General features: G+C 32.6%; 1 long non-coding RNA gene across 2 annotated transcripts in view; it reads left to right on the top strand.

Moving 5' to 3' along the window:
* Positions 1–22,069, top strand: part of LOC112643813 (uncharacterized) — a 43,052-nt gene that overhangs the window by 5,790 nt on the left and 15,193 nt on the right. For both annotated transcript variants that reach the window (XR_004812173.2, XR_004812172.2), the window contains exon 2: positions 7,948–8,051. This is a non-coding gene — a long non-coding RNA (uncharacterized LOC112643813). The remainder of the gene's footprint in view (positions 1–7,947; positions 8,052–22,069) is intronic.

Here is a 22,069-nt window from a genome sequence, read left to right as displayed (position 1 = left end):
AACATCTTTTGCATAGATATTGAATGAAGGCAGCTTAGTTTTCAAAATTCATGGCAGCTGCTTGCTTCAAAGAGTTGTACAATCTAAGAAAAAGTGTAAAAGATAAAACATACTAGTTTTGTTCTTTTAAATAGGAATAATTTGCATAGTTTAAAAAGATCTTATTACTTACAATAGATTTTTCAAATTCTAAACCTAAAACATATTCAGGGTTTGTCCTACGACTCAAAAAATTTCTTTCAAATAACTTTCTTACTCTTTTTCTAAGAACTTCTATAACTTTATGATCTTTCTTGGAATTTTTTTATAGATAATCAGTTTCATTGTTTTATTAATGTAAAATGTATTAATCATTTATTGAAAATCCTTTATAGAGAAGTGAACAAGTTCATCGTATCTTTTCCCAGACACTTGTGTTTTAAGTTCTTTTCTTATATATTTAGTTTTCTTATGTATCTATACCTATCTTTGTCTATATAGCTATGTATCTATGTATTTGGTTTATTTTCACTTTCTAGATTGGATGAAGCCAGATATATTGTTCATAACATACTTGTTGCAATTATTATTTTTTCTCTGTCAAAACACATACACATACCACATTTTTAATGGTTTCAAAGTATTTTCACATACCACATTTTTAATGGTTTCAAAGTATTTTCAGTAGGGACAAAGAAAAAATGTTAATAAATGTTAATAATTTTATTAATGAATAATAAATCTGTTTTCCAGTTTTTGCTATTATAAACAATGACTACTTACACTTGCACAAAATCTTTCCATTCATATACAGACTTTTCTGTAGAATATTTTCATAAAAATAAAATCACTAGTCAAATAGTGCTCCACTTTCCCCCAAGAATCCAAGATGGCTAAAACTGTTTCTAAACCTAATAGTATAAATGTGCCTTTTCTCTCAAACATCTAACAACTAATTGTTAGTTAGGTTTTATTGTGTTGTTATTAGGTTTTATTCTTCCCAATTTATTTTTATAAAAATTGTGAGTGTTTTGTATTTTGATTTATACTTCTTTTAGTAGAATTTAACATTTAAAAATGTTTTCATTGGCTGTGTGTATTTCTTGTGTGAATTTCCTGGTTATATAATATGACCATTGTAAAAATTGGGTTGTCTCCTATTAATTTGTATATATTCCTCAAAGATTCTGTACGGTAATGTCACTCATACCATAAAGATCTTCAATAGTCTACAATGTATCATGTTGCTTTGTGTATTTTATTAAATACATATTTTAAAATATTTTTTGATATTTAAATCTGTTAGTTCTATGCTTTGTAGTGTCCATTTTATGTCATATTTATTTGTTATTGTTGTTTTTTTTTTGAAGACTTTATTTATTTTTAGAGAGAGAATGAGCAGGGGAGGAGCAAAGGCAGAGGCAGAAAGACTCCCCACTGAGCCAACAGTCCTATGAGAGGCTCAATCCCAGGATTCTGAGATCATGACCTGAGCCAAAGACAGAGGCTTAACCAACTGATCCACCCAGAAATCCCCATTTTATCCCATAATAAGAAAGTATTTCAGAAAACAATTTTTCCACAATGACTTAAAATTCCACTTCATTACATGCTAAATTTTTTCTATATACATTCCTCTTAACTATTTTGCTCTGTCATTTTATTTGCTGATTCTTGTCCTAATGAAATAGAATCTAAATTACCTTACTTGTCAATGTTTTGCCTTAAAGAATAAAAATATTAGTTTATAAATACATTAAAAAGATTAAAGAGGTTCTACCTTTACATGAAGCAAAAGATCAAATAAAACTTTGTAGTGAACAAATATTTATTAAAACTAGACTCCTACATTTTCAAAGTCAAGTTTGGTGGAATATAGTTAAGACTTTTACACTATATCCACCATATTTTATGGTGTTAAAAGCATTATGTGAGGGAATTAATAAAGGTGGTAAGAGAGTATGGTTTTTAATTCTATATTTATAGATGTGATTTCCTCTGGTTAGCAAGTCATGTTTTACAAGTAGTTGATTGTTTGAGAGACATTTCAGTATAAGCAAGATTCTAAACATCCAAATAGCTGTTAGTAGTTTGCTTTTGCTTATTTTGTTTTTCAATATTTTGAAAAATAAATCTTATTTAAATAGGCTTGGTAGTGATTTACACTATGGTTTGATTAATATATTTGTTACATCTTTTTGTAACTATTTGCTTTTAAAACAAGAGAAAAAGTTGATATACTGGAAGAAATATCAGGAAACTATTTTTTTTTTAATCAGGAAACTATTAATAATTTCTCTTGTAAAATATTCTTCCTGTAAAATTTTGAACTCATGGTGAAATAAACTTTAACTGAAAAAGGGGACAGATATAGAGAAGAAAAATGGGTCAATAAAACAGAAATAGGAATGAAAATGCAGGCTTTGCACTTTATATTCTATTTATTCAAATCAGGAATGAGATATAATGCTGCCAATGGAAATCGATTAAATATTAAATTTGTGTCTTTGGTGTTATAGTGGACAGAGATGAACTCACAATATAATGGCAAGGAGTGGGATATACATAAATACAATGAGTACTAATACCTCACTGGGAAGTGGGTACTAAAATAATAGAACAGGTAAAAGGAAATATGACCTTTCACCAAAAATTAAATAATTTGGCTTTATCACATAATTTGATATTTAATCTGAAAGGCATGATACCCCTTGCCCCCCATAAAGAAAACTACAATATTTCTTATAGTGAAAAGTGAAAAACAGCCATATCTTTATTTTAATGCTTCTCTGATAATTGAGATCAAAGGCTGGTGGTGGATGGGACAGATTGTTTTTGAAAATTAGAGGCTTAAACCTGATTCCACCATAAGTGCCATGTGTACTTGTACATTCTAAACAAATCACTAATATTTAGTTTGCTCATTTTAAAATCTAACCATCGGAACAATTTTGAATATGAAAGAAAATATGCAGTGTGTCTAGAAAGGCTTTCCACTCAACACGGTTGCCTTTCCAGTAGGGCTTTCATGGGTGACAGGCATATCTTTCTTCTCTCCCCCTCTGGTGTCTTGAGTTCTGGTGTAGGGTTTCAGATCTAGAAATTAAAGGTCATATTTTGCTGGTTAGCTATATTTTCTTATTGCTTACTCTCCTTCCTTTAATCATTTGTGGCCCTTTCACAATTTAACTCATTTAAATTTTCCTGTATTTACCTGACAGGTAGTTAACAACTGCTCTGATGTTCAAGTAGGAATGTCATGAGAAGGTTTTCTTTTTTCCCTATTATGCAGTTCATAGGTTAGCTGGACAAATGGTTGAGGTCCATCTATCCATATATCTATATCTGTCTATCTATCTATCTATCTATCTATCTATCTATCTATCTATCCATGTGTGTATACATATGTAGCCTTTCTACTTCCTTTCCCAGAAGGCCTTAGAAAGATAAAAGAGGTTGGTCATTGGAGGACATAGGAATAACTAAATACTATATTCAATACAGGAGAGCAAGAGAAAAGCAACTACTTAATAAGAACTACTTGTGCTACAGGAAATTATTTATGTTATGGCCCTACAGGGCAATAAAGTCTCCATATTTACATTGTATCTTACCTTGATTGAGCTCAGGGCAGTAAATATTTTAACGCTGACATCCATGGGGATATACACACAAAGAATTAAGATTGCTCTCTGTATATAATAATTTGTTGAATGTGTCATTTATGATGATCCAAATAAAAAGTAGGCAAAAATTAATACAGTAAGGCACTCAAGTAGTAACTTAGTTTTCTCACTATCTTGAAAAGCAAAAATCATAGAACTTTGGTTTCTGTCCCTTTAGTTTATCTTACATCTCACGAATACTTCACAATTCACGCTATTCCTACTTTTATGAGACTATAGATTCTGATGTATTCCTAGAAATTAAAAACTTAAAAAAAAACTTAAGAGCTTTAGAAGTTAATGTATATTATTCAAGTCTTTAAAGTTCTTTGAAAAGTATGCGTCAATGCTAAAATAAATTAATGTTTTAGATTTACGTAGTTTTGCCTTGTAATATATTGTAACATTCTCAAAGTTCTAGGTAGATCAAATATCTTAAAAGATTAAACCGGGAAAGTATAAAAATAAATGAATGTTTTATATATTTCTAATTACTGAATTGTCCTGCTTATAGACAGACTTATAGTGGCACACTCAAGTATTTTTTTAATATATATATTTTAAAGATTGTATTTATTTATTCATGAGAGACACACACACACACACACAGAGAGAGAGATTGAGAGAGAGGCAAGAGGCAGAGACAGGAGCCCAAAGTGGGACTCAATCCCCGGTCTCCAGGATTGCGCCCTTGGCTCAAAGCGGCGATAAACCACTGAACCACCAGGGCTGCCCCACACTCAAGTATTGAAATACCAAATTTAAATTCCAAGTGTGGTTTAAAAATTTCCTTCTTTTTTGCAGTCTGGAAAAAAAGTATCTGCTCTCAAGATCTGCTCACCTGTAGGGACTGCTCAATTAAACACCCTTTTGTATCTCCCTTTGGAACTGATTGCACTGTATTGTAGCTATGCTTTTGCTTTCTAAACTCATTAAAGGCAAAAAAAACAGAGATCCCTGGGTGGCTCAGCGGTTTAGCGCCTGCCTTCAGCCCAGGGCATGATCCTGGAGACTTGGAATTGAGTCCCAGTCAGGCTCCCTGCATGGAGCCTGCTTCTCCCTCTGCCTGTGTCTCTGCCTCTCTCTCTGTGTCTCTCATGAATTAAAAAAAACAAAAAACAAAAAAACAAAACAAAACAAAACAAAAAAACCCACAAAAAACAAACAAAAAAAAACTTTAAAGGCAAAAAACTTTTTTTTTTCCCTTCCCAGAAATACCTAGTACATATTAAATGGTTAAATCAATGTTTGAAAATAAATTTTCAAAAAAATGTCTTGGACAACTTTGGTTTTCTAAAACTCCAGCTTTGTTGCTATAACTGGTTTAAACAAAATATGTACTGGCGAATCTATAGAAATATATTGAACATGATTTCTGCTGTTGGGTTGGAGGATAGAATGCAAAATTGAAGGTAAAAAGTTATCAAGTGCCTCATATTCTAAAGTGAGCAGAAAGCAAGTCTACCCAAGGGTCAAGAATTATAAAAGAAGGTTAAAGATTCATTGTCATATTCAGTTATTGGTTGAGTGCAAAGTGAGAAATGCTATGGCTTTCTCTTCCTCATCATGGATGAGGACACTGCCTCCATATCCTAATCAAATAGAGGGACATTTATAGGACACTTGTTAAGTTGGAGGCCTTTTACAAAAAGGAAGAAGGGGCCATACTATATTAAGTGGACATTATCGTTAGAGAATGCTAAACTGCTCAACTTTTAATCCCTCCCCTTGTTATTTCTATAGAGGAGCTTGACACATATTCTCCAGCCTACTTGCTTCTTCCCTGGCTATTTCTTAAGTCATTAGGCTTGCTGGAGCACACTGCATTCATAGGACAAAGAAAACTTGTGCAGTGTGCTTGGGAAGAGAATGCCCCTTCCTTCCATACCACTTCTGTGCCCTTGAATGGCATGGATAAAGACCTTGTGGTTCTACATGGAGATTTGAGGACAAAGGAAAATGGGTGAGTTTGCATAGTCATCTGCATGTCCTACAAGGTAACCTTCTTGGAGAGCAAAGCAGCAGGCAGGAAAGGTTTAGGGGATAAAAAGAATACATAAGTGGCCCTCTAGAAGGAGGTCATCTTTGGAAATGTGTGCTGGGTTGAAAAGATCCTCAAGATAATCACACACAGAGGCCACCACATAAGCAGAAGCCAGTAACAGGGAAAGCCACTAGCTGTCCCAGGGGAGCATAGGGTGTCTCTGCAACACCAACCAGTAATTGGTTAAATAAGATAACCTCAGCTCTCTCTCTTTTCCAACATGTTAAAAAAAATACGAACCTATAATTGTCTTGTCACTCCAAAGATAAGGGACATGGAAAAGGATTTCAGTGTGTATTGTGTTCACCTCGTCTCCTCTAGGTCATCAGGACAAACCATAGACAAAAATATTTGGGCATAGGAGTAGGATGATAGATTGGATAAGATCAAATAGAAGAGGCCACATCTTTTAAAAATTTGGTTAAAAGTGATTGGAGATTCATAGACTTAACCAGAGAACTTATTAAAAGATGGAAAAGATTCAGCAAAATATGGTTGAAGGAATGATTGGAAATAATGAAACTCTTGTATTTGTAGCCCTGATTTCAGAAATCGGCTAAACAGCTTACATGTAGTTCATGATAATATCGATTTCTACATGAGGTTTCATTGCTATTGAACTCAAGTTGTGATTTTTAAACCATACATTTTTTGGCCATAAATTTGGGCATGAAATAATAAAGCTGTGAATTCATATGAATATGTCTTCAAATGAAAAACTAAAAATTGTTCTGTTTAATCAAACTCATGCTCTGTGGATCTCAACCTATTGTGCTCTCATATTTGCATGCATCTGCTGTTAATACATTTAACCTGCATTTATCATTTTTCTAATCAGGCTAGAGATACTGATTGTGTGTGATTAATTAATGACAAATCAGGTAGTTACAGAGTATTTACTTCTTCCTACTATATAAATTATAATAAAACTTACCCAGTAAGCCTTTCTTTCTCTATGACACTTCAAAAAAAATGTATATAATTCAGATAAAAGGGTTCTTATAGGAGACAGGGGAGTGACACAGAAGACTTAAATATTCAGCTTCCTTCATCCTCATACCAGCATCTTCACTAGGGGAAAATATAGAGTATTAGACATTTGTTTTCTGTGGATTTTCCTAAAACTCCTCAAAAAATGATGCAAAAGGGGAAGTTAAAAACATCAAAAAGAGAGAAGCAGAAAATAGTTTTGGATATCTGAGAGCAGATAACTTAGACATCATGGCAGTCACATGGAGACAGGCAAGCACTTTGAAACAAACAGAAGCAAAATTTGGAAAATTTTCAATTAGCACTACTCTTTTGGTAATTATCAATTTCCTAAACATCAAACAAGCCAATTCTCTCCAGCTTTTCCCCCCAGTAATAACTGGAATACTGGCTGAAGTGTGCCTCATTGCTTTATGACAAGACATTTTCTATATTCATGTGTACACCTTCATTCTTTCTTTCACCTGGAGGTCTAACTTCTTTAAGGGTCTGACAGTCAAACTCAAAGCTTATGTATATGACTTCATCACTTCTTCAGATCCATTCTGAGGACTGATGATCTAATTAGTATTTTCTGGCTTGTTGAGTCCACCTTGGGGACAAAAATTAACTTTTAGACATTTATGTGATTTTGTGGCTGTATCTTGGACAAGTATGAAGTTCTTATTAACTATGTATTGAATCCTGAAAGATATTCACTTTGCATATCTAAGCAACATGACTTTATTATCCTCCTCAAAATAAAATTAAAATCCTCTGCATACTTTTTCATTTACTAGCTATTCTTTTCCTGATATCTCTTTAAAGTCAGCTAATTACTAATAGAGCTTTAATAAACCCTCTCTCTGTACATAAGACCTTGCCCTCAAGCCTATTTCATAAACTATTTGAGGTGACCAGACAAGTGAAAATCATAGTAAGAAGTCTATATATATAATCAAATATTGACAATAAAAGGTCAAATTCTTTCACAGCAAAAATTAGAACTAGGAAAGTAAGTATTCATGTGACAACACAAAACACATGAACTAAATAAAATTAAGAAGGGAAAGATAGGGGTTAGGAATCACCGGGGAAGACATTTTCATGCAAGTATAATCTGATTTGACTATTAAAGATAAAAATATTTTAGTTTAGGAAGAATCAATTATAAAAGAGAAGCAGATATATGACAATAGTAACAAATTTTTAGGATGCACTTAATGTATATTTTATTAGTTCACAAACTGTAAATGTTTATAACAATTATTTTGAAATATTATTTTGTAGCCATTTTAAAATGAAAGGAAATTCAATCCATTAGGAATGCACGCTACTCTTTGAAATGTATATGAGATAAATTCAAGGTAGCTGATGTAGCTGCATGTTCTCAGGTAAGGTTTCTTTTTCTTTTTTTCTTTTCTTAGTCTCATTTATATTTTCTGAAAAATGAGTCAATTATAAGCCATGATTGTTTTAATGATTAAATAAAATGATATCTTTTTTTAAAAACACTTATTCGCGAGAGACACAGAGACAGAGACAGAGAGAGAGAGAGAGAGAGAGAAGACGCAGAGACACAGGCAGAGGGAGAAGCAGGCTCCCTGTGGAGAGCCCAATGCAGGACTCAATGCCAGGACCCCGGGGTCATGACTTGAGCTGAAGGCACTCAACCACTGAGCCACCCAGGTACCCCAGATAAAATGCTATCTTATAGTTTATGCTTCATTGCAGGCAGAAAATAAACATCCTTTACAATTTTTCTTCAAAATTAATCATGATGTAATTCAATAAGGATGTATTACTACAGAGTAGCATCTTGTGAGGTATTAAAAGTAACCGGAAAAACTCAGAAGGCTGACTACCCAAATCTGACTCAGAAATAGGACATTAAGAATCTTGATGATGTGAGTTGAAATTGGCCAGGATAAGATTATGTTGTTGATCAACATGATGATGCTATCACTTCAGCATTTCCTCATGTTGGAAAACACACATGCAAACTCTGTAGGCTGAACTATTTCTTTTAGAACGTGATGACTATACAGAGCAGGTTGCCAAAGCACAGTCATTAAAACAAATAGCATGATATAGTTTCTGAGATGGAATCAATGTTAAAGAGTAATACAGAGAATTAAAGGATGCAAAGATAAAATAGGAGGCTTGGAGCACTTTAAATTTAATTTTCTGGCTTTGGTAACTTTTCCTTAAAGCACATTTTAACAAATCAAGGAGATTTTCAGATATTGTGAGTGAGGTAAGCGATTTCCTAATGTGCTTTTTTGTATATCACCTGGGAAATGTATAGACTATTTCAAATCACTTTGGCATCAAAGACAACAGGCCTACACCAGACCAAAACACTATTTCAAGTCCTAGTAATTCCCCTGTAGTATGTCTCAGCAAGCCAGCATATTACCCTCTAATGGGCAGGCATTAAACACAGGACACTTAAGATCTACTGCCAAGAAAGCCTGTGATAAGCCATTCTGAGTGAGTTTGCCATTTACATTCAGGTTATTCAACTGTATATAGACCTTACACATCAAAGCCTTAATGTAACAGAGCAATAGCTATCAACTTTCACCAATGACTTGATAAAAACAGCATAATGGTTCTAGATGTAGAAGAAAGAAAGAGAACCTTTCTCTGTGAAATAAGTACATTGTGTGCATCAACAGCATTGCTATACTGATTTTTTTTTAAGTTCTTTGCTCTGCTGGATTTGATATAATTCCATAAATTCAAATCGGGCTGTATGAATGCAGCCCAATGCCTGAACATTTTGCCATCATAAAATGAATCATTATGAACTATACAGGATATAAAATGCTTTTACTCTTATTGGTTTAATTCCCATGCTTGCATAATAAGGTTGGAATCAATACATTCCATAAATAATATAGTAAAGTGAACACATTATCCAATCATTGGCCACCAATAGAGAGTTGGCCTGCCAGGTGTTGCTGAGCAGGGCTGCTACCGCTCCCTTTGGGATGCAGTGCTCCTGACTTCCTCTCTAGCCCCTTCAGCCCTGAGCTCATCTTTTCTTCTCACTCTCAGGCACTCACTAAAATACCTAGAGAGCTTTGCAACTTATTTAAAATTGCAAACCCAGGGGAAAGACACTGGCAGAGAACACAGTAGTGATATTATGTTAGGAGTACCAGGGTTTCCCAAACCCTCTCCTTAAAATTAAAAAGCTAGGAAATTTAAATATAACTGGTTTCAGATGCCAGAGTAAAGGCAGTTTTATCTACTAGCTTCTCTGAACCAAAGTAGAATTAAAAAAAGAGAAGTTAAATGGAGAAATAAAACTTAACTTAAAAAAATTATACTAACAGTCCAAACATGAAAGTGCAAGTATAAAGAATATTGGGAAAAATTTGGGCCAAAATGTAGTGATAACATGAGAACCTACTCCTACTGGTATTCCTAGAAGTGGATGGCACAGTTCTGAAAGAGGCACCAGATGATGCTTGGATTGCAGTAATTAGATTTAGCATTCCTTATCAAGAGAGAAGGGTGAATACTGCAGATCATGAGTCAAAGTGGAGCTTAAGAAGAGGAGAATTGTCACATATTTCCAGACTGTACAACTTGGCACTAAATCCCTAGCACCCAAGGAGACTGCTGTAAATGGTTTTGGCCACAGGAGGAAAGTAGAAGCCACCATTGTCAGATCACAGTGCTGGTGAGGGTTTTTTTTTTTTTTTTAAAGACACTTTGTGGTGAGCCACAGTGACTTCCTAAAGAGTAGACACAAAGTAAATTGACTTCTAGAGCAGAAACACTTGCTCCTAAGGTTTCAAAGGCAATATTGAAATCAAAATGCAAATACTACATTATTCAGCCAATAGCACACCTTCCTCAGAGATAAAAATGAATTAACAAGCCTTGGGAAAGATATTGAAAAAAATGAAATCATAGATATTATACCCCCATTAAAGCAGTCAAATTAAATATAAATAAAAGAATCAATGGGTATACAGTACACAGGTTTTTGAAAAACCCTTAAAAAGCAAACAAAAGCAATGACTATGACTTACCAGGTTTTATCACCATATTGATTTCCAAAAAGTAAAAATGACATTACAAAATAATGCATTTAGTTTCATTGTAGAAAACTCATCACATTTTTCAAATTTTTTCTCTTGGAGACCACACTAGTTCTTGAGCACAGAAATGAGAAAATCTAGATTCCTAGGTCAAACGAAAATTATAATGAAGTCTTTGAACAAAAAACCCTGAATAGAAGCTATTGTATTTATGATCCTCACTGGCGTCCTGCTTCTTCCTTCTTCAAAAATTTAACTTGCCCCATCCTGAAAAATTTACCTGAAGTCCTTTAATAGTTATACTCACAAGAATTATACTGTCAAACGTTTAGAGAGAGCCTATCTCTCCACCAGGGAAAACGCCACCACTGCTAACTGCCATGAGTTTATTAGAACAAATCCCATAACACCCACTACTCGAGTATAATCCCATTCTCCACATGAAAAGCCAGAGCTCCAAGACGTACTTCTCTCTGTTACCTTATGCTCTGCACATCCTCTGTTCTGCCCCTTAATTTCTAAAGCATTTCACTGGTACCCTCAGGTATTAAGTGTTCATCATTGGCAACATTTTTCTTATGTTAAATATTTTCTCATTATTACAGAAAATTGGCTTTTAAGTATCTTCTGTTTTGCCAACAGCCCTTGATGCCCTCACACTGTTTGTACCTTTGGAGAAAGAAGGGAAGAGGCACTGCTTACTCTCTTGTTGCTTCTAGACTGTGATCCTACCCTCCCTAAAACCCCCACCTTTGTACCTCATGTCATCAGACTATGTCACCCATTATTCATCACTGTTGTTATCCTCTTCAAACTCTTAAATTAGCTCCTCACATTGTGATCCTTAGCTCATAACTTATTCCTATTTTTCTCTAACACCATTCCATCTTTCTTCCAATGAACTTATTCCTCACATACTTAGTCATTTTCATTCTGCTACCCTTTACCTCATCAGGCCTCATTCCCTTATAATCTTAATTGTCATGCAAGACTCTTTGGGGTCACCACCCCATCTTTTCAGCTTACTTTCACAGTGCCATGGCTTCAATAATCCTTTGACCTAAAAGAGTTCCAACTCATTCTATCTACTAACTCTTTTAATCTGTTATCTTTCCTCCTTATAAATTTTAAAACCCATGGTAAATTATTATTTTATTGCATAGATCTTCAGCAATCTTTCTTCTCTCATTTCCTTATTCCTTCCTCTCTTTCCTTCATTTGGGAAAAAACAAAACAAAACAAAACAATTGTTATATTTGAAGACAGCTGGAGAAAATTACAGTGCAGAACAGACTGATCTAGTTTGAAAATCATAACCATAAAGCAAAATAAAGTACTTAGTACTGACCTGCAATCACTTTCTCAAATATATTTACCTTACCTTCTCCAGAAAATTATTGCATGTGTTTTCTTTAAGGCTCAACATCTTCTATGAACTCTCAGCTAATAATTTTATGCTTGTGAAAAAAATGAATTAGTGAGAAAATGACTTCACCAGGTTCCCACTTTCCCATATCTTTATACCTCTACTACATTGCTTCCTCCTGTAAATGACAGTCTTTGTGCTTTTCCAATGTTAAAGCCCTTGCTCAGGATCTACATCTCCTCCCCTTTTACTTTTTTGAGAATACATCAAATATTTTTTCCCTCTTCTAATAAATTTTTCCTTCACTATTGGATTGTTCCCTCAAGAGCTAATATGTGCTTTTATTCTTTCTTAAAACTTATAAACAAATTCTATCTTGATCTTATTTGCCTTTTAAAGAGCATCAAATTCTTTCACCCTTTTTAGCTAATCTCTTAGAAATAGTTAAATTCATTGTCTCCTGTCTTCCCTCTCTTTCACACTCTTAAGTCTACCAAGTCTTACACACATACACAAACCATCATTTCACAGAAATTATGTCAAGACCACCAGTGAGCTTCTTCCTGCTAAATCCAAAAGTCATTCTCAGTTCTTATCTTACTTGACCTCATTTTGACATTAGCCACCATTCTTTCCTTCAGGAACACTTTTTTTTTTTTTTTTAATGTATTTCAATAATGTAACACATGCACCTCCCTGCCTCCCTCCTTCTAGCTGTTTGTTCTCAGCTTACTTTGGTGATTCTTTTAATAGTTAACCTTAATTTTGGATTCAGTCAAAATCCTCGTATATAGTCTCTACTTTATTTGCATTCACTCTTGTGGTAATGCAATTCATTCACATCTTACCACTCACATCCTGCTAACCCACAAACTGGGTCTCCAGAAAAATAATCTGGTGAACTTCAAACTTGTGTTTGATGCCTTCACTTAGTACTGTTCAATTAATTTCATTTACTTAATATTCTCAAAACTAAAATTCTAAAAAGATTCTCCCAAAATCTGGCCTACTAACAATTTCCTCTTATCGCTTAATAGCTATACCATACTTCTTATTGCACAGGCCTGAATCTTTCAAGTTTTTTCTTTTCACCTCAAGTTTATAACTATTTCCTCAGAAATTCTATTGTTTTTTCTTCTAAATATATCAATGACTCCATCTGTTTTCCAAGTCACTCATATTTTGCCTGAATTATTGATAATGCCTCCTAAATTTTTACTTTGTTTTCATCTAATCTTCCCTTAGTTCTCAAAATAGAAACAAATATTAATAGTATAATCTCTTCATGTCTCTGATTAAGCCCTACAAATCTCCCTATTTTTGTCAGAATAAAACCAACTTTTTTCTTTTCTTTTTTTTTTTTTTTAAGATTCTATTTATTTATTTATGAAAGATGCAGAGAGAGGCAGGGACATAGGCAGAGGGAGAAGCAGGTTCCTCACAGGGAGCCCGATGTGGTACTCAATCTCGGGACTCCAGGATCACATCCTGGGCTGAAGGCAGATGCTCAACTGCTGAGCCACCCAGGTATCCCTAAAACCGTTTTTTTTAAATAAAAAGTCTTATAAAACCCCCCCAAAAATCTTATAAGCTGGCCTCTATCACTTCTTAGACATAATTTATGTTATGTTTTCCTTGCTCACTCTGTGTACCCTAATGTCTCAATAAATGCTATAAATGCATCTGACAAAATCCAAAACTATTAACAAAGGAGGAACAGAATGGAACTTTCTCAAACTGATATACCATCTGAAAATCATACTTAATTGGTAAGTAATGCTTTCTTCTGTGTTCAGCAATGAGACATGTCTGCTATCACCTCTTTTAATAATGAATCTAGTGAAATTATTTAAGAAAAAGAAATATGAAGTATAAAGATTGAAAGGAACAAAAAAATTTATTATTTTGCAAAGAATATAATTGTGTCTATATAAATCAAGAATTTATGAACAGAGTTAATTTGCAAAATTAGCAAAGTTGCTCAAGTTCAAGAAAGTAAAAAAACATATATATAATATAAAAACATATATTATATATTAAAAACATCTATTTATTAGCAACATGCAATTAGTAAATAAAAATAAATGACAAAAAATATAATAACACTAGCAACAATGTAATATCTCAGAAAAGCTGTAATGATGTTCAGGTCACTTCTCTAAAAGCTATAACACCTTCTTAATAACAATAAAATATCTTAACAAATGAAGAAAGGTATTATGTTAGTGATTTGGAATACTGTACATATTCGATGTAATTCCAATACAAATTGCACAGAAAAAAGTTTTTGGTAGAAATTTGACATGGTTTCTAGAATGTAAATGGAGAAACAAAGAGTCTGGAGTAGTTATTTGATTTGAAAGAAAATGTTCAAGTATGGACAACTAACATTATCAGCTATTGAGATTTTTTTACTTTTACTGTAACTAACATAGGACATTATTGGTACCAAGTTCAACAAATAGATTGACAGAATAAAATAGAAACAACAGAGACAGACGTAGGTATGTATCATCATATGATGCTGATAAAACCAGTAAAGTTCAATGAAAAAGATAACCATTTTAAAAAACGTTTGGTAAGTGAACTAGAAGTCATAGAAAAAAATCTTTAAACTTAAGAGAAAAAAAACACATAAAATTAATTTTCAGTGGGATCTAAACATAAAATTGAATGGTAAGAAAATAAAAATTCTAGAATAAAACATAAAGCAAACCTTTAATTTTAGATCTCAAAAGTTAATTAGGAAGTTTCCCATAAAGGTGAGATTAATTGAAATTTGTTAAAATCACCGTCATATTCATCGAAAGATAATATTAAGATGAAATTGCCAGCCATGGACTAGGAGAAGATATTTGTGTGAGTGTATATAGTTAGATATGTCTACATATATACGTATATATGTGTGTGTGAGTATATATATATATATGATATATAGATATATATGCACAGACATATACATACACAGAAATATATATGCATATATATATATGCACACACAGATATATATATCTGCCAGTGGTCTCATATACAGAATATATGAATAACTACAAAGAAATAAGGCAGACAGAGGTAAACCAAATACAAAATAGCAAAAGGCTGAAAAATACAGAACACTAACATATACTTTATGAAAAGTAATGGAGTATAAAGTATGTGTACCTTGTTGGTTATACTCAATAAAAAAATAAAACTGTAAAAATATCTTAAACCCTTTAAGTTTGATTGAAACATCCTCATGAAATCTCCAGTATATATATATTTTAATTGTGCTATTTTGTCCACAGGTCGTTGTGTATTCTGAATATACAATCTTGATATGGTTTCACTCATATGGGGAATATAAGAAATTGTGAAAGAGATTATAAGGGAAAGGAGGGAAACTGAGTGGGAAAAATTAGAGAGAGTGACAAACCATGAGAGACTTCTAACCATGGGAAATGAACAAAGGGTAGTGGAAGGGGAGGTGGGGGGGGGATGGGGTGACTGGGTGACAGGCCCTGAGGGGGGCACTTGACGGGATAGGCACTAGGTGTTATACTATATGCTGGCAAATTGAACTTGAATAAAATAAAAAATTAAAAATAAGTAAAACAAAACAAAAATCTTTATTTAGCATCCCTTTTTAGATTACATAAACATATATGAGTTTAATACTTTGTTCTTGATATATTTTTAATACTTCCTTTCACTTGAGAACATCTACCCCATCACTCACTCAACACATTTTTGTATTTATCATTTATATAAAAGTAATCTTAGTCTAATTATCCTGATGTGGAAATAATATATAAAAGTTCTAGTGAATTTATACTAGACCAAATAAGATGGTGATTTATATAACCTCTTATCAAAACAAGGAAGCATTTTTTTTTTTTGGAAAGGAAATGAGAAATTGATTTAAATTATATTCACTTCTAAAGTGAGAATATTTTTGGATACCTGGGTGGCTCAGCAATTGAGCATCTGCCTTTGGGTCAGGTCGTGATCCCAGGGTCCTGGGATGGAGTCCCACATCGGGCTCCCTGCTGGGAGCCTACTTCTCCTTCTGCCTATGTCTCCTTTCTCTGTGTGCTTCTTACAAATAAATAAATAAAATATTTAAAAAATAATAAAGTGAGAATATTGTTTCACTTCTGTTAATTTCTAATATGGGTTATTTCTACTTCTGTTTAAATACCACCCCATCTACATTTTTAATTTCATTTATGCAGACAATGCCTATTTTCACAAAAATGACCTATTAAAAGAAAAAAGTGACTTCATTTAATATGCACTTCATTTAATATACCTTAAAATATAAAAGTTTTGACATTTTATTTCTTTAGAATGAAAGGTTCTTGAGTATGCACACTGAATGCTCACAATGAATTGTAGTTAGTGTCATACAGAGGAAATTCCTCAACTATAACAAAAGTATTTGACAAAGTGAATATTCCTTCTTAAATTTCTACTGGTGACTACTCACTATGGTCTTTTGTATAAAATGTTTTTCAGAGTAATAATAATCAAAACTAAAGCACTTGGTTTCATGTGACAGTGTAGGAGATCAAAATGCAGAGTGGTAATAAAATCTAAAAATAGTGGCAAATGATCATAAATAGTCAATTAAAAAGAGGAAGACTTTAATACCTTTGGAAGTTGAGATTTCAAGGCTAGGTGATTCTAAAATTACAAGTGCTTAGTCCTTAAAATTATCAATGTTGTATACATTTATGAATGGATGGGTAAATGGATGAATACGTGATTGGAGAACCAGTTTAATTCACACACAAAGAAGTCTGAACCGTGAAACATATTGAACAAAGATAAAAAGTTCAAAGATGAAAATGTAATTGGTCAATATGTCATTGATGACCTTTCTAAAATAGCAGCTTCAGTACAGTGACAAGTAAAAACCTGATGGGAAGCAATTAAATTTGATCAATTTACAGGCAAATCTACTTCTTTCCTTTTTTCTAAAATTTAATCAGAATGAAAATGGGAGAAACAATGAGCATATATAATCATTTATTGTAGCGAATGAGACTTTACCCTCTGTCTTTAAAAAGTTCCTGCCCCCTTTCATCATTTTCTGACTTCTGTAAACCTTTTCTTTTGATTTCAAAATTATACAAGATACTTGTAATTTTTCCTTTTCTTTATGTTCTAATGGAGACAGTGGTTCAGTTCTCTTGTAATTTGGGATCAAGATTTTCCCTGATGTGAACCTGAGCTTGTCTGTACCAGTAACTATATAGAAGGTCAAGATGAAGTGAATATATCTTTTGATTGAACAAGTTAAATAATTTTTGAGCACCTAATAGATGCTGTGAATGAGAGAAGTTACAGATTACAGCGTATTCTGAAATAACTTTAAACATGTTCTGCTTACAACACACTGTCCCATCTACCCCTTACAGGTACTTCCTTACTTCATGGTAACAGATCATTGATGGACTAAATCTATCTTACCATTTCTTGAATTATCTTCCTTTCTATATAATGACAATGTATATATACATATACATATAAATTATAAACTATACACACACACATATATATAAATACATGGATAAATTATCTAGGAAATATATAGGTATATATGAAATAGGAATTCGGAAACAATTATTTCACAATTTATTATTGGTCTGTTAATTCATTGCATATTTATGTTTAGAAATATATGTATGTATATATGTGTATTACATGTGCTTGCATGTATGTATGTATATATGTATAATTACATATATATGTAATTATCAAGATCTTTCCCACATTTGAGGTCACTAGGTCACTGCCCACTTTTTTTTAATTTTTAATTTTTTTTAATTTAATTTTTTTTCTGCTCACTTTAATAATGTCATCCTATCTCACTTCTTTCAGCTTATTTTAATCCTTTCAGATCAAGTAGTTGTCTTTTGTTTATGACATTTTTCTTTGCAATTATAAACCAGATTAAACATTTTTACCTATGAATTCATGGACTTTTTATAATAAAGAACAGTTTAGGACTGGAATTCTTTATATGATAATTGGGGAACCTAAATTTCTTTCCCCTGGATTGATTAGATACTTCTTTAGAATAGTGTTTCTCTTAGTTGAAGTCATCAGGGAAGCTAAAATAGAGTGGACACTTAATTAACATTTGCAGCATGATTGATTCATTGGCATTACCAATTATATTCTTGAAATTTATTTAATAAAATTATTGAAACATCTTATCAAATTATCAAGTACATAAAATATAATATATAATTAGTATATCACCTTTATAGTATTTGTATTTTCTTTTTATTTTTTACATTACAAAAGAAGAGATTCCAAAGAAGAGCAGACTTTAAAATAATTTAATATAGCTATTTCTAGGACTTAAAAGTTACCATGTGTTGAATGAGAAACTAGTGGTTCAAAAAGTCTTCTAGCCAAGGTTTTGTCCTGAGTAAAACCATTTATGTTCTATGGAACAACCAGTCCACTTGTATTTTGTTAAAATACACTGTTGTGGTTGGTGGTTATAGTGAATTGATCTGCTGTTTGTTATCTTACTGCTTTAATTTACTGTTTCTTTGTATGTAAATCAAATATTTTGCTGAGGTGTAAGCAATCATCATTTTCAATAGATGTCAAATGGATGTATATACATGTAGATACACATACATATACACATATACATATATACACATATATACATATATATTCAGAGATTGAAAAGTAAAAAGTTCTAGGGCTTTTTCCCTCACTCCAGATTTTCCTTTTCCTATTTCAGGATTTCTCATTTTCTGCAGATTAGATATTTATTTGTGACTTCCACTGTAACTCATGGCTTTAACACTATTAATGGAGATGCATTAGAGCTGAGAAAATTTTAAAGGCTTGTTTTAGTTCAGAGAAATAACCTGATTGGGGTTGCTTATCACAATTCCATCTCACCTACTCAAACCTTTTGAGTTTATGAAATTGAGCTGAGAATTCTAGGAGAAAATGCAAGCTTTACAGCAAGATTTAATCTTTCTGTAAGCAGCTAGTCCAGAAATACCATAACAACAGCTGCTCTCATGGAATATTAGCATTTTTGCTTCTGGTCTCAGCTGCTTCTCAGAAGTGCAAAGAAATGCAAACATGGAAAATGTTCATTTTTAACATTAGCTTGAGTTTGAAAATCAGGGGGCATTCATTGGTCCCCAAAAGTAATGATGCACATTTCTGCTAATGATTTTATTCCTGAAGTAGTGTATGGCATATACATAGCTCACAGAACATCCTTTATTAACTATAGAAGAGGGAGAAAAGCATACTCATCATTCGGCAGCATGATTTTCAACTATTGTCCATAATGTGGGTGTGGTCTTTGATTCCATGTGAGACAAAAATGCAATATAATTCTCATCGTTTTTATATTACTATTGTAATTTCATCTCCTTATGCTCTACCATTCATGACTAAAAAATGGAAACTTTGAAACTGTAACAACTGTGGTACTATTGCAAGTGAATTAACTCTCTCCAGTCCTGAATAACACAGACAATTTATCATAGGTCAGCTCCAAGGTAGAGGGATGGGGGATGAGATTTGCCTCACAAGTAAAACTTCATTTTGTCTTTTAATTCCTTTTACTGAACACTTGTAGCCTATTTAGTCATTAAGTTCCAAAATAACACAGTTCTCCATTACACATCAAAATAGCTATTCACTTTAAGGCAGCACAGCCTATTTTACTAAGTGTAAAAAGTTCTTCAGAGTGTCTTGATAAAAAATTGATATACGATGTAGCCTAAGATTTCTTAGTAGAGTTAATCTTCTCAAAAATAAAAAAAATTGTTATTAGGAGAAATAAGAATTGTTTCTATCCCTGTGACTTTGTCAAATAATTATTTGCCTTGTTTAGATTCCTTTCTATTAATATGCTTACTGAGTTCATTCACAATGGATTCAAGTTTCTTAAAGCCTTTGGGTTGTTTTCTTCCTTTTTAAACAGAAAATCTACTTAAAATACTATTTGGAGAAAATATTTTATCATGGAACTTTATTTAAAGGGCAAAATCTAAGTCAATTCATGTATGGAATTAATGATATACAACTAGTTAAGCAGTCACCTTTGGTATGCTTACCCCCACTAATGCCAAGAATGTCTACTCTATGATGGAATTCTGAAACCATGATTAAATGTAACTCCAGAAATTGGTCCTTTTGTTATTACTTAACTCAAATCTTAACGTGCCCTTCATTTTGCTTCCTTTAATACAAATTGATATTTTCATTGTAAAACAATTTCAAATTTTGTACAATATTTATAGCAGCTCATAATGAACAACAGTGGTTTTGTCACCAAAATGTCTGTATCCTTCATTATGATGCTCTTGATATATCTTGTATACAACTACGTGAACATTCCAGAAGGTTGGAGTATTCACCTTTACTTTAAAATAGTCTTTCTCAATTTCTTTGTAATATCTATTTTTCTATCAGAATGACAGCAAGGGTTTATGAATTATCGTGATTTTTGTAGGAGAAAGAAAATAATCTTTGAAGAGCACTATTTCATAAAAATGTCCACATGCCTAAAATAATAGAATCTTTGTTTCCGGATTTACACTTTCAAATATGAACCTAAAATTGGAGATTCTAGTTTATTTATGTCATGACCATTTATATACATGGTACACACTGCCTTAAAATTTATTATTATTTTTTTAATAGTACAATGCAGACAATTGAACTGACAGATTCTGGTAGTTACTTTACAGAAAGTTCATGAGGTCCCACCACTTAGATATGCCAATTTATGGTTTATTTACATATGTGAAAATTAAACGGAAATCTCATTTAAAAAGGAGTTTAGAGGCTGGCCGGGAGGCTTCTCAGTCTTACCAGTCAATTGCAATAGCAAGAAATGGATTTTGCAAGTGAATACTTCCAGCTTTCAGATTATTCCAATGAACTTTTAGTTTATAACAGCCCCTCCCAACTCCTTTCTTGCTGGATAAAAGAACATTCCTTTCTTTTGCTCATCAAACTTGCCTTTGGTTTTATTTTAGCTTGCTTGTCCTGGGTTGCAGTTCTCTGCTATTCCTTAATAAATCCTTACCAGCAAACTCTTTTGATGGTAAAATAATTGACAGTTTTATTTTTAAGGTTAACACATAATTAAGTATCAACTACATTTAACTAATACAGATATCATAGAAAACCAAGGTGAAGTAAGAATTAAAAAAAATGAGTGTTTTTGATAGCTTAAAAGATTATATCTATTACAAAGTATCAAGAAAGTTTGAAGGAGATGGTATTGGAAATAGATATTCAATGATGTGATTTGTATAAAGAGTGAGCATTTGAGGAAAATATTTTAAATAAGGAGAATAAAGTAAAAGTTTAGGTAAATTCAGAATTATTAGAGGAAATTCAGAATTATTAAAGGTAAATTCAGAATTATTAAAGGTTTAGCTGACTTGATGATTGTTTTAAAGGAGAGTAGTATGATATAATGTAGAAATATCTATGAGCCAGATGTTGAAAGATCAAGAATGCCAGTGTGAGAATTTAGCTTTTGGTTTTGAAGACACAGGTCAGCTATTGCTTGCCTTTGAAGAGGAATCTAACTCTAAACAGTAGGAAAATTGTTCCTCCAGGCAGAGAACAACAAAGCCCATGGGCTAGAAGTGAAGCAATGATTTGGCTAATATCTTTTTAATTCTGACCTTTTTGTTTATAAATATTTTATTAAAATAGTTAGTAGTGGTCATAGGTAGCACTTGCTTTTCTAATGAACACACTGGGCTTAGGAGCAGAAAATTGAAAATTGTTATAAACTGTAAACATCCTTTGCCTATGTGCTCTCCACATCCAATAATACAGCTCTCTGTGCATTCTCTTTTTTTAGTGCTCTATCAGGAAGAAAACAAAAACATGAAACTCAGAGTCCTCCTAAGAAAAAAAGCATCAAAAGATGGTTATTTCAGTAAATTATAGTAACCACATAGCAATTTGGTAGTACCCAATTAGTGCTCCT

Source organism: Canis lupus, chromosome 1 (assembly GCF_003254725.2).
Source record: "Canis lupus dingo isolate Sandy chromosome 1, ASM325472v2, whole genome shotgun sequence".
Lineage (NCBI taxonomy): Eukaryota > Metazoa > Chordata > Mammalia > Carnivora > Canidae > Canis > Canis lupus.
This window is presented reverse-complemented; position numbering and strand designations above follow the sequence as displayed.